The sequence below is a fragment of the Chelonia mydas genome, chromosome 6 (genome assembly GCF_015237465.2).
Source record: "Chelonia mydas isolate rCheMyd1 chromosome 6, rCheMyd1.pri.v2, whole genome shotgun sequence".
In the NCBI taxonomy this organism is placed as follows: Eukaryota; Metazoa; Chordata; order Testudines; family Cheloniidae; genus Chelonia; species Chelonia mydas.
Window position 1 is genome coordinate 59313573 of NC_051246.2, and position 12104 is coordinate 59325676.

General features: G+C 45.5%; 1 long non-coding RNA gene across 1 annotated transcript; it reads left to right on the top strand.

The window, feature by feature from the left end:
* Positions 1-248: 248 nt before the first annotated feature.
* On the top strand, positions 249-11818 carry LOC122466218. The gene is made up of 3 exons (XR_006291572.1): positions 249-335; positions 7488-7570; positions 9484-11818. It is a non-coding gene; the product is annotated as an uncharacterized LOC122466218 (long non-coding RNA).
* The last annotated feature ends 286 nt before the right edge of the window (positions 11819-12104 follow it).

The window sequence follows — 12104 nt, forward strand, 5'->3', positions numbered from 1 at the left end:
CCCACTGAAGTTTATGGGAGTCTTTCCACTCACTGCAATGGGAATTGGTCAGGCTGGAGAGTTCTCACTGCATATTGTTAATTTAGAGTGTGCTGGAAGGGGTTTTATTCTCTAACAATGTTTCCAATTACTGCTGGTGAGAAACAGATTTAAGGCACTTAACAGAAGTCTATTGAGCTGACATGAATCAGATTCATTAAATTAATCTAAATAAATTGCCCCTCAAAGAAGGAAGGGAGACAGGTAGAGGCAAACCTTTCCCCAGAGAGAGATTTGGGCAACAGTGTATGCAAAACCTAGTTCATGAGTCTGAGTGCTGGCTCCAGAAAGTGAAGGTGTGTGTGTGTGAGGGGGCCTAGGGTTTTTTGCTGCATACATTGGCCTTGTGGTATCTCACTCTGCACAGAATGATTTTTCTGTCTCCATTCTGTGGATGGATGTGCAACAGCTAGTATTTTATCCCACAACCAGAAATGAATATTGCAGCTGTGTGAGCACCACCCACCCCCTTCTGTCTGGAATAAAAGGCTCGATTAAATGAAGGGAGGCTCCAAGAAGCAGACAAATTACATTATAGAGAAAGAGAGATTCTAGCTTCTCATGTTTGGTGCCAGTTCCTTTATGGACTGTTCATTAATTTAATCCTGCAATCTCTGAGGCTGGTTCACTGACTCAGCTGGTGTTAACCCTAAAATCTCTGGAGCTGGTTCACTGAATGAGTCAGTGTTAACTATTAACCTAATCTCTGGTGCTTCTACTTTGCATAGGTCACAATTAACTCTATAATCTCTGGTTTCAGAGTAACAGCCGTGTTAGTCTGTATTCGCAAAAAGAAAAGGAGTACTTGTGGCACCTTAGAGACTAACCAATTTATTTGAGCATGAGCTTTCGTGAGCTACAGCTCACTTCATCGGATGCATACTGTGGAAACTGCAGAAGCCATTATATACACACAGAGACCATGAAACAATACCTCCTCCCACCCCACTCTCCTGCTGGTAATAGCTTATCTAAAGTGATCATCAAGTTGGGCCATTTCCAGCACAAATCCAGGTTTTCTCACCCTCCCCCCCTCCCACAAACTCACTCTTCTGCTGGTAATAGCCCATCCAAAGTGACCACTCTCTTCACAATGTGTATGATAATCAAGGTGGGCCATTTCCTGCACAAATCCAGGTTCTCTCACCCCCTCACCCCCCTCCAAAAACCACACACACAAACTCACTCTCCTGCTAGTAATAGCCTATCCAAAGTGACCACTCTCCTTACAACATGCATGAAAATCAAGGTGGGACATTTCCAGCACAAAAACAGGTTTTCTCACCCCCCCCCCCTTTTTTTTTCCAAAAAAACACACACACAAACTCACTCTCCTGCTGGTAATAGCTTATCCAAAGTGACCACTCTCCCTACAATGTGCATGATAATCAAGGTGGGCCATTTCCAGCACAAATCAAGGTTTTCTCACCCCCCTCACCCCCATACACACACAAACTCACTCTCCTGCTGGTAATAGCTCATCCAAAGTAACCACTCTCCCTATAATGTGCATGATAATCAAGGTGGGCCATTTCCAGCACAAATCCAGGTTTTCTCACCCCCGCCCCCCCCCAACACACACACAAACTCACTCGAGTTTGTGTGTGTGTTGGGGGGGGGCAGGGGTGAGAAAACCTGGATTTGTGCTGGAAATGGCCCACCTTGATTTTCATGCACCTTGTAAGGAGAGTGGTCACTTTGGATGGGCTATTACCAGCAGGAGAGTGAGTTTGTGGGGGGGGGCGGGCGGAGGGTGAGAAAACCTGGATTTGTGCTGGAAATGGCCCAACTTGATGATCACTTTAGATAAGCTATTTCCAGCAGGAGAGTGGGGTGGGAGGAGGTATTGTTTCATGGTCTCTGTGTGTATATCATGTCTTCTGCAGTTTCCACAGTATGCATCCGACAAAGTGAGCTGTAGCTCACGAAAGCTCATGCTCAAATAAATTGGTTAGTCTGTAAGGTGCCACAAGTACTCCTTTTCTTTTTGATGATTTATGATCATTATTGATGTTGGCCTCTTAATTTGCCCTCTTTTCTGGAATTTATATTAACGTGTGCTATTAATATATGTTCATGTTATGTATTTATATACCTGTATGCAACAGGGCCAGATTATGCTCTTACTGAAACTGGTGAAAATCCATAGTAACAAGACTGAAATCAAGGAAATTAATCTGGATTTTTTCCTTGATTTCAGGAAAGGAAATAATCTGGGACCTGTGTAAATGAGAGCAGGATTCTTAACTTTCAACTCCACCATGGCTCTCAAGCTCTTGGATAGGGTTGCCAGCTTTCTAATTGCAGAAAACCGAACACCCTTGCCCCACTCCCTGTCCCTTATCCAAGGCCCCGCCCCCACTCACTCCATCCCCCCTCCCTCCATTGCTCGCTCTCCACCACCCTTCCTCACTCACTCATTTTCACTGGGCTGGGGCAGGGGGCTCCAGCTGGGGGTATGGGCTCTGGGGAGGGGCCAGGGATGAGGGGTTTGGGCTGCAAGAAGGGGCTCTGGATTGGGGGGTAGGGCTAAGGAGTTCAGAGTGTGGGAGGGGGTACAGGCTCTGGGATGGGGGTACAGACTCTGGGATGGGGCCAGAAATGAGGGGTTCAGGATTCAGGAGGGGGCTCTGGGGTGGGGTTTGGGATGCGGGAGGGGATGAGGGCTTTGGGGTGGGGCTGAGGATGAGGGTTTGGGGGTGCAAGAGGGGGCTCCAGGCTGGGGCCAAGGGGTTCAGAGTGCAGGAGGAGGCTCAGGGCTGGGATGTGGGGTGGGGTGCAGGAGGGGGTGCAGGCTCTGGGAGGGAGTTTGGTTGCAGGAGCAGGCTCAGGGCTGGGGCAGGGGGTTGGGGTGCGGGCTCCAGGTGGCTCCTGGGAAGTGGCAACATGTCTGTCTGGCTCTGCACGCTGCCCCTGCCCACAGGCGCTGCCCCTGCAGCTTTCATTGGCCATGGTTCCCAGTCAATGGGAACTGCAGAGCCAGTACCCCAGGCTGGGGCAGCATGTGGCGCCTCCCTGGCCGCCCCTCCACCTAGGAGCTGGACATGCCAGCTGCTTCCTGGGAGCCATGTGGAGCCGGGCAGGGAGCCTGCCTTAGCCCCACTGCACTGCCAACGGGACTTTTAACAGCCCGGTCAGCGGTGCTGGCCGGAGCTGCCAAGGTCAATTTTCGAGCAGGTGTTCCGGTCAAAAATCAGACACCTGGCAACCCTAGTCTTGGATCTCCTTCAGGGGACCACTGAGATGGGAATAAGACCCTGCATCATCCTCTGGCATCTTCTGCAGAGTAGCAAAATTGTCTGACACTTAAAGATTACTGTGTGTCTACCTAAAAATATTGCAGAAAATAAAAATAAAATCCAATCAACCTACTCCCCTCTCACACAAAAATAAGTTAAAGGATGTAAACAGGACAGGCTGATCATGGCTGTTTGTGATCTGCATGAATCAATGATGCCTGGTAGTCTGTGACTAACTGGATTACCATTGGGTCTTGCATCACCAGGCAAGAAAATGTACTAACTGTGATGCATCAGCCTGTTTCTTTGTTTTTGAACCCTCCAGACAGAGAAAACTGGAGTGATTTTGCTTTTAGTCCACCAGCTTGATAATTCTCCACCTGTAGTATGCTGTCTTCCACCAGGGATGGAGCAAGGCTTAACACAACTGACCTGGATCTATCCCCAAACTACTATTGGCAGGCGGCAGCGGGTACTGATAGAAAAGAAAAAACAACGAGGCGTCCTTATGGCACCTTAGAGATTAACAAATTTATTAGGGCATAAGTTTTCGTGGGCTAAAATTCACTTCATCAGATGCATGGAGTGGAAAATAAAGTAGCAGGTATATATATACACAGTACATGAAAACATGGGAGTTGCCTTACCAAGTGTGGGGGGAGGGGATCAGTGCTAACGAGACAATTCAATTAACAGTAGAATACCAAGGGAGGAAAAATCACTTTTGTGGTGGTAATGAGGGTGGCCCATTTCAAACAGTTGACAAGAACGTGTAAGTAATAGTAGGGGGAAATTAGTTTTTGGAGTGACCCATCCACTCCCAGTCTTTATTCAGGCCTAATTTGATGGTGTCCAGTTTGCAAATTAATTCCAGTTCCGCTGGAGTCTGTTTTTGAAGTTTTTTTGTTAAAGAATTGCCAATTTTAAGTCTGTTATTGAGTTACCAGGGAGATTAAAGTGTTCTCCTACTGGTTTTTGAATGTTATAATTCTTGATGTCAGATTTGTGTCCATTTATTCTTTTACATAGAGACTGTCCAGAGAGGTATAGATCCAATGTACATGGCAGAGGGGCATTGCTGGCACATGATGGCATATATCACATTGGTAGACGTGCAGGTGAATGAACCCTTGATGATGTGGCTGATATGGTTAGGTCCTATGATGGTGTCCCTTGAATAGATATGCGGACAGAGTTGGCACCGGGGTTTGTTGCAGGGTTTGGTTCCTGGGTTAGTGTTTTTGCTGTGTGATGTGTAGTTGCTGGTGAGTATTTGCTTCAGGTTGGCAGGCTGTCTGTAAGCGAGGACTGGCCTGTCTCCCAAGGTCTGTGAGAGTGAGGGATCATCCTTCAGGATAGGATCTGAATTGTCTTGTTAGCACTGACCCCCCACTTGGTAAGGTAACTCCCATCTTTTCATGTACTTTGTATATATACACTTGCTCCTGTATTTTCCACTCCATGCATCTGATGAACTGGGTTCTAGCCCACGAAAGCTTATGCCCAAATAAATTTGTTAGTCTCTAAGGTGCCACAAGGACTCCTCTTTGTTCTTTCTTAGAGGGACATCTTGCCACATGCCCTGGGATTCTGCGCTGTGAGAATCACTGTTCGGCAACTCCAAATAGTTTCTAAACGTAAAGGGATCTTGGGAAAATTTAATGAAGGGAAAGATATTGGATTTTTCTTAGCAGCACCCAGGGAATTTCTATGTTGATCAAACTGTGTTCATGATGTAGTACAACAGGATCAAAAAGAAAAGGAGTACTTGTGGCACCTTCGAGACTAACCATGGAAAGGAAGATGATGTCTGTCTGTATCTGTACAAGTTTTTTCATGCAGTTGATAGATTTCCACTCCATACGGCTAAATGCAGTTCCTTGCATAATGACAGGTTTCAGAGTAACAGCCGTGTTAGTCTGTATTCGCAAAAAGAAAAGGAGTACTTGTGGCACCTTAGAGACTAACCAGATTAGTAGTTAGTAGCTAGGTTAGTCTCTAAGGTGCCACAAGTCCTCCTTTTCTTTTTGCGAATACAGACTAATACGGCTGTTACTCTGATACCCCAGGATCCTGGCACAGTGCAGGTGGAAAGAAAAACACTGGTATATGCCTCTCCTGATTGCCTCTGCCTGGAGTTCAGCTACTGAGCATTGCTCTGTACTGCAAGGACTACAAGTCCCACTCCCTATAGCGATCGCCCCCCAAATCAGACTGAATGCATTAACACATGCAGCCGCTGTGGCACCTCAGGTTCAAGAAGCACCTTTCATGATGAGGTGAGCATGGCAGAGCTGCCAGTGCCACCCAGGAGACTTTGAAAAATGTCTGACGGCATTTGAAAACCATTCTGTTTGTGTAGCACACAGCTGGTGCATTTCTCTTCACTCCACCTTTAATCCTAAAGAAATTTACTTGACAAATTAGGATTTGCATTTCTGAGGTGCTAATCCGCTCCTCCAGTTTATTCCACCTACCTGATGTCCTGACCCTCTGTTTGTGACATCATGATTGGCGCCATGGAGGCGATTGTTATGTCACAAGCAGAGGAGTAAGGGGCTCAGAATGGGGAATAACTAGCAGGAGTAACTAACTGAACTCCTAAGAAGTGTGGATCCTGTTTTTATGAACATGCCTTAGTAATAAAGAACACAGCGAGAAGCTGCCAGTCAGCCTCACCTCAGTCCCCGGAAAAATCATGGAGCAGGTCCTCAAAGAATCAATCCTGAAGCGCTTACATGAGAGGAAAGTGATCAGGAACAGTCAGCATGGATTCACCAAGGGTAGGTCATGCCTGACTAATCTAATCGCCTTCTATGATGAGATTACTGGTTCTGTGGATGAAGGGAAAGCAGTGGATGTATTGTTTCTTGACTTTAGCAAAGCTTTTGACACGGTATCCCACAGTATTCTTGCCAGCAAGTTAAAGAAGTATGGGCTGGATGAATGCACTATAAGGTGGGTAGAAAGTTGGCTAAATTGTCGGGCTCAATGGGTAGTGATCAATGGCTCCATGTCTAGTTGGCAGCCGGTGTCAAGTGGAGTGCCCCAGGGGTCGGTCCTGGGGCCGGTTTTGTTCAATATCTTCATAGATGATCTGGAGGATGGTGTGGATTGCACTCTCAGCAAATTTGCGGATGATACTAAACTGGGAGGAGTGGTAGATATGCTGGAGGGCAGGGATAGGATACAGAGGGACCTAGACAAATTGGAGGATTGGGCCAAAAGAAATCTGATGAGGTTCAATAAGGATAAGTGCAGGGTCCTGCACTTAGGACGGAAGAACCCAATGCACAGCTACAGACTAGGGACCGAATGGCTAGGCAGCAGTTCTGCGGAAAAGGACCTAGGGGTGACAGTGGACGAGAAGCTGGATATGAGTCAGCAGTGTGCCCTTGTAGCCAAGAAGGCCAATGGCATTTTGGGATGTATAAGTAGGGGCATAGCGAGCAGATCGAGGGACGTGATCGTCCCCCTCTATTTGACATTGGTGAGGCCTCATCTGGAGTACTGTGTCCAGTTTTGGGCCCCACACTACAAGAAGGATGTGGATAAATTGGAGAGAGTCCAGTGAAGGGCAACAAAAATGATTAGGGGTCTGGAACACATGACTTATGAGGAGAGGCTGAGGGAACTGGGATTGTTTAGTCTGCAGAAGAGAAGAATGAGGGGGGATTTGATAGCTGCTTTCAACTACCTGAGAGGTGGTTCCAGAGAGGATGGTTCTAGACTATTCTCAGTGGTAGAAGAGGACAGGACAAGGAGTAATGGTCTCAAGTTGCAGTGGGGGAGGTTTAGGTTGGATATTAGGAAAAACTTTTTCACTAGGAGGGTGGTGAAACACTGGAATGCGTTACCTAGGGAGGTGGTAGAATCTCCTTCCTTAGAAGTTTTTAAGGTCAGGCTTGATAAAGCCCTGGCTGGGATGATTTAATTGGGGATTGGTCCTTCTTTGAGCAGGGGGTTGGACTAGATGACCTCCTGAGGTCCCTTCCAACCCTGATATTCTATGATTCTAAGCATATAGGAAACACATACTGAACTGTGACTAAATAGGGTATTTTTTGAAAAATCCCATACAGCTTTAAATTCTAATCTCAGTGACAACCCCTCTGGAGCCAATGAAAACTGGTTAGAGGAGAATATTGCCCATCATGTCAAATATGAATCTGTCTATTAACATTAACTCTTCCCCTCCCCACCCCCCAGGATTCCGTGCTCCGTGAGCTTTCCAGGCGATCGGGATTCATGCAGGGGGAGAAAAGAGACTTGTCCCAAAAACACAGAGAAGAGTGAGTTTTGGAAAAAAATGAACTGTTGAATTCACACTTTGCATGAGCTGGCGAGGGCTTATGAAAGCTGAAGCTGTGTATCTGGCTTGGCATAAGTTCAGCTCTGCTCTGCCTCTGTGAGGGAGCTAAGTCCTGTAAAGCTAAAGGAAACATCCAGCAGAGCTTCCTTGTCCGCCCATGACTCATGAGACATGGGTGCGTTGGGAAGGAAGGATGTCGTTTAATTGCTTTCACAGGGATGCAATCCAGTGATTTGAAGATTCTACTCCAGCTCCTCTTGACTTGGCTTCATCAACATTATGGCTCTTTCATGCCTACTTTCAAAAGTGCGCAAACAATACCGAGTGCTGCTATCCCAAGCCAGACATGCAGTTCAGCAATCCAACACTTGACTGCACTGGTGAAGGTACTGAAAAGAACAATCCTGCATAAGGAAGGGAGATATAATTAGATGGGGTCAAATAGGTCTGTCCTAACCATGGCTGCCACCATCCGTTGATCAGTGTCATTCGTGGTGGTGGTAGGGAGCTAATGCTTTCCCCATTAGGTCACCACACAATGCATAAACATTTTGTACAGATGGATTTGTGGCTAAGGCACAGGGCTGGGACTCAGGAGGCTGGATTAAATGATCAGCTTTATTACAGGCTTCCTGTGTCATCTGGGGCAAGTCCCTTAGTCTGGCTAAGCCTCAGTGTTCCATCTGTACAATGAGGAGACTAGTACACATCTATTTTCTAGGATGATTGTGAGGTAGAGCTGATGAAAAAAAATGTTCACAGAAAATTTAAAAATAAAATATCCCCCTCCCCCCACCCGAGTTTCCCATTGACAAACCAAAACTGAAAATTAGGCAATACTGGTTTTTGAAAACTGTTGACTTTTTTTTTTAATTGTTTTTTCGGGAACAATCAGAAAATTTCTACCAAAATGAGAAATCCGGAACATTGAGCTCTCTCTAGTGTGAGGATAAACCCACTAGTGTTTGTGTGGTGCTCAGACACTACAGTGATGAGGGACATAGAAGTAACTAGAGCTCAATGGTGCAAGGTGATGGGCCCTCTGGCCCTGATCCAGCAAAGCACTTACGCATGTGCTCAACTTTAAGCATGGACTTCAATGGGACTGCTTGCAGGATTGAAGTTAAACGTGTTTGAGTGCTCAGGGAGGGCCACAATGCTCAGCACCTTCTAGGATTGAACCCCTAGAGAATGACAGAGGCCTGCTGTTATGTCCAGTATTTCCAATGGCCAGAGCACTGCAGCTTTAGAGGGGAGCCAGTGTGGTCTTTTTCAGCGCCTAGCTCCATGTGTGTTTGGTACAGATTAAAGCTTTCTGTATCATAGCCAACTGCCTGCTCCAATCAATCTGATCCAACTGTCTGTAGGAGCAATTAAGTGAGATCTATGGCAGCATAGTTAGCACTTGGTCCTCAGTCCTGATCATTTTCACAGACTCACGGATGGAAAATTATTAGTATATCATTTCTTTTTTTTTTTTGGCCATTAAAGTTGAGGCAAAGCTGCTGGTTTCTGCTCTGCTGTTCATTTCCTGTCATCTTAAAAAGCTTTAGCCTAGCAATTAATGAAATAAACAACCAGGGCCATCACAGTACTCAGCACCCAGCCCATCACTACAGTGTACCCATGTCCTGGCATATAAACAGCTGCCAGCTTCCCCTCCCCTGGCAGCAGGAGGCCCTGGAGGGCTTGGGGGAGGGACAGAGTCTGTATTTTACTCTCTAGAGTATGCTGGAGCTTTTCAGAAGCTTTTAATTACCCAGCCAGCAGCTGAAATAATGAAAGGAGTTTCAAATGCAGCGGGTGGTGCTGTGAAATATGCAATATAATGGAATCTGTATAATTGTATCCAGGAGACTCAAACAACCCCTTCTCTTTCTTTCTTTTCTAAAGGCTGAGCATGTTCTTGGAAGGCAAGAGGGAAAAAGAGGTTCCTTAGGCTTTTGGATGACCTGGGTGGACAAGCCCAGCTACAGGACATAGGAAGGCCAAGAGTACACTAAGCTTCTACCATTTACAGGTTAGAGAAACAACGTAACCTAGTGCTTAGAGCAACCGACTAGGAAGGAGTCAAGACTGTTGGGTACTCTTCCACTAAGCCTCTGTGGAACCTCGGGCAAATCATGTCACCTTTGTGGGCCTCAGTGTACCCGGCTATACAGTTGGTATAATACCTCCTTCTCAGGGATGTTATGAGGCTTAAACAGTGAATGAATACTGAAGAGTACTTGCAGAGTTTCATTAGTGCTAGGTGCATTTATGGCTCTATGTAGATGATGATGATGACATATTTTTATTATTGTTACAAATTCAGTTCAAGCTGCTGATAATTATTGTGGTTAAAGATAAACAAACAGCATCAGTTGGAGGCTTGAGGGGGAAATTATTTACAACGAATGGAACTGTTTGCTTTGTAATTTCTTTCTTCATGACTCCTCAGGAGATCTGGGTGCAATATGAGCCATATGTGTAATGTGAGGAAAGCCGAGCTCCGAAGCAGTGTTACGTCTGTAGCGAGGTTCCTGTATCAGATCGGGGAAGGTTACTGAGGCAAAAAGGGGTGACCTGGATCACTCAATGAATTTGATCTCCGTTTCCTTTTGACTCCCAGTCCTTTGCTGTAACTGCTAGACACATGGTCTTGGAGCCCATGGGGCTGGAAAAGATCTCTGGGCCCATATTCCTCCAGGGGTGCAGGATTCTCTGCTACAATGAACCTCTCTACTTGTTTTCACCGATCAACTCATTAACTTCTCCAGTAACAGAGCCTCCCCTCAGCACAATGTTCCAATGTCAATATGACCTCATTTGGGGGAATATTTTCCTGACACTGCTGTCTGTTGGACTACTAGACATCAAACCTGTTTTCACTGGGGACCACACAGATTCTTGGGCCCATGTCTCCACATTTACTGTCAACACACAAAGTACCATTAGCCACCCTCTTTCTTACTTATGGGTTCCCACACTGTCCCCTCATTGAGCCGACTAAACCTACCCAGTCACTGCCAAAGCACTTGCCACCCACCAACAAGCACTGCCCTATAAACCACACGCAACCACTCCATCCTGTCATCTACAGCCCCAGTTTATGTTTATGTTAATTAGAGAGTGGCTTGAATCAAAACCTCAGATGAGCCTAAACCAATAACTTTATATCGCTACAGTAGACTGCATCAAAATCCTGGACCTGAATGCTCTTAAATTTCAGGAATTTGGAGTGGATTATATAGATTATAAAGATATTATAAAGTTATATAGATTCAAAATCTGAATGCAGATTTCCCACAAAATCTGGAGTGGATAAAGTCAGTGTTTGGATTGTCTCATTAAAGAGAGAGATTTAAGCTGTGAACCTAGATCTTCCCAAGGGACTAACTCACCATTTGTGGTGTTAACGATGCCATCAGAGACTGCAGAGTATTTTCAGTGGGTGGTGGTGTTTTTTTTTTAAAGAAATGTGAAGTTATAACCTTTCTCTTTCCATGACGTTCAGGCTTATGAGGCCCATTATGTATGGTTAACTGCAAACTAAACAACACTGATTCAGCCTAGAGATTATCCTTGGTCTGTAAATAACAAGTCTGTCTCATTCTCTTATTTTGTGACATGTCTAAATCATTGGAACTGATGCAAAATAGAAAGCACAAGCTGATGACTGTAAATAAAATGGGAAATTTGAGTCAGATACTCCCTACAAGTCAGTGGAAACAAGCCAGATAAATTCCGAATTATGACAGTGGAGGTTGACAGGTCCTGGCAGCTTCAATGTTGGTTATAAGGCCAATAGAGCAGAAGATTGACTAATAGTGTCACACTGGGCATCCTCATCAATTTGCACACAGGCCAAGTGGGGAGATCTCCCAGCCAAATCCTCCACTATGATGAACAGAAGAAGGCTTTGCCCTGCAGTGGAGCTGGGGATTGGTGGATGGATGGAAGGACAAGAACAGCGGTGAAATGGCCTTCGTCCCATAATGAGCTAATAATGAAAAAATAAACAGAATAATCCTTTCCCCCTCTCCCTACAAAATGACTGGCATGTAACAAGCAGCCATGAATTAATTGGCTTTGTCTCTAGGACAAAGATTTCCTTTGACAGGGATTTGTGACCATTTCTAAACAAATGGCTCAATAAATATTTTGTAAAGCCTATAGATGTGCAACTGTGTAACCTTTGCAAGTAGCCTGTCCCTTTTCCTGGATTTCTGGGGTGTGTCACTGGGAGCAGTAGCTACAGTGTTCTGCTGGTTAGCCCATTTAGCCTTGCAATTGTTTAGGGTATTAACAGGGTATTTCTTCTTAAGAGGAAACAATATGATGGGGCATTTTCATTAAGGGGACACAATAGCCCACCTGAATTGAAGCAAGATTCCACCATCATTTTAAACCAAAGAAGTGACCAGTGGCCAACTTGGCATCAACTTTCATGTGTGCAGGAAAGAGGTACTGTTGTCTGGAAACTGGCCAAATTCTGTACTGTCTATTCACAATGGTGTGAACATCTCTGGCAA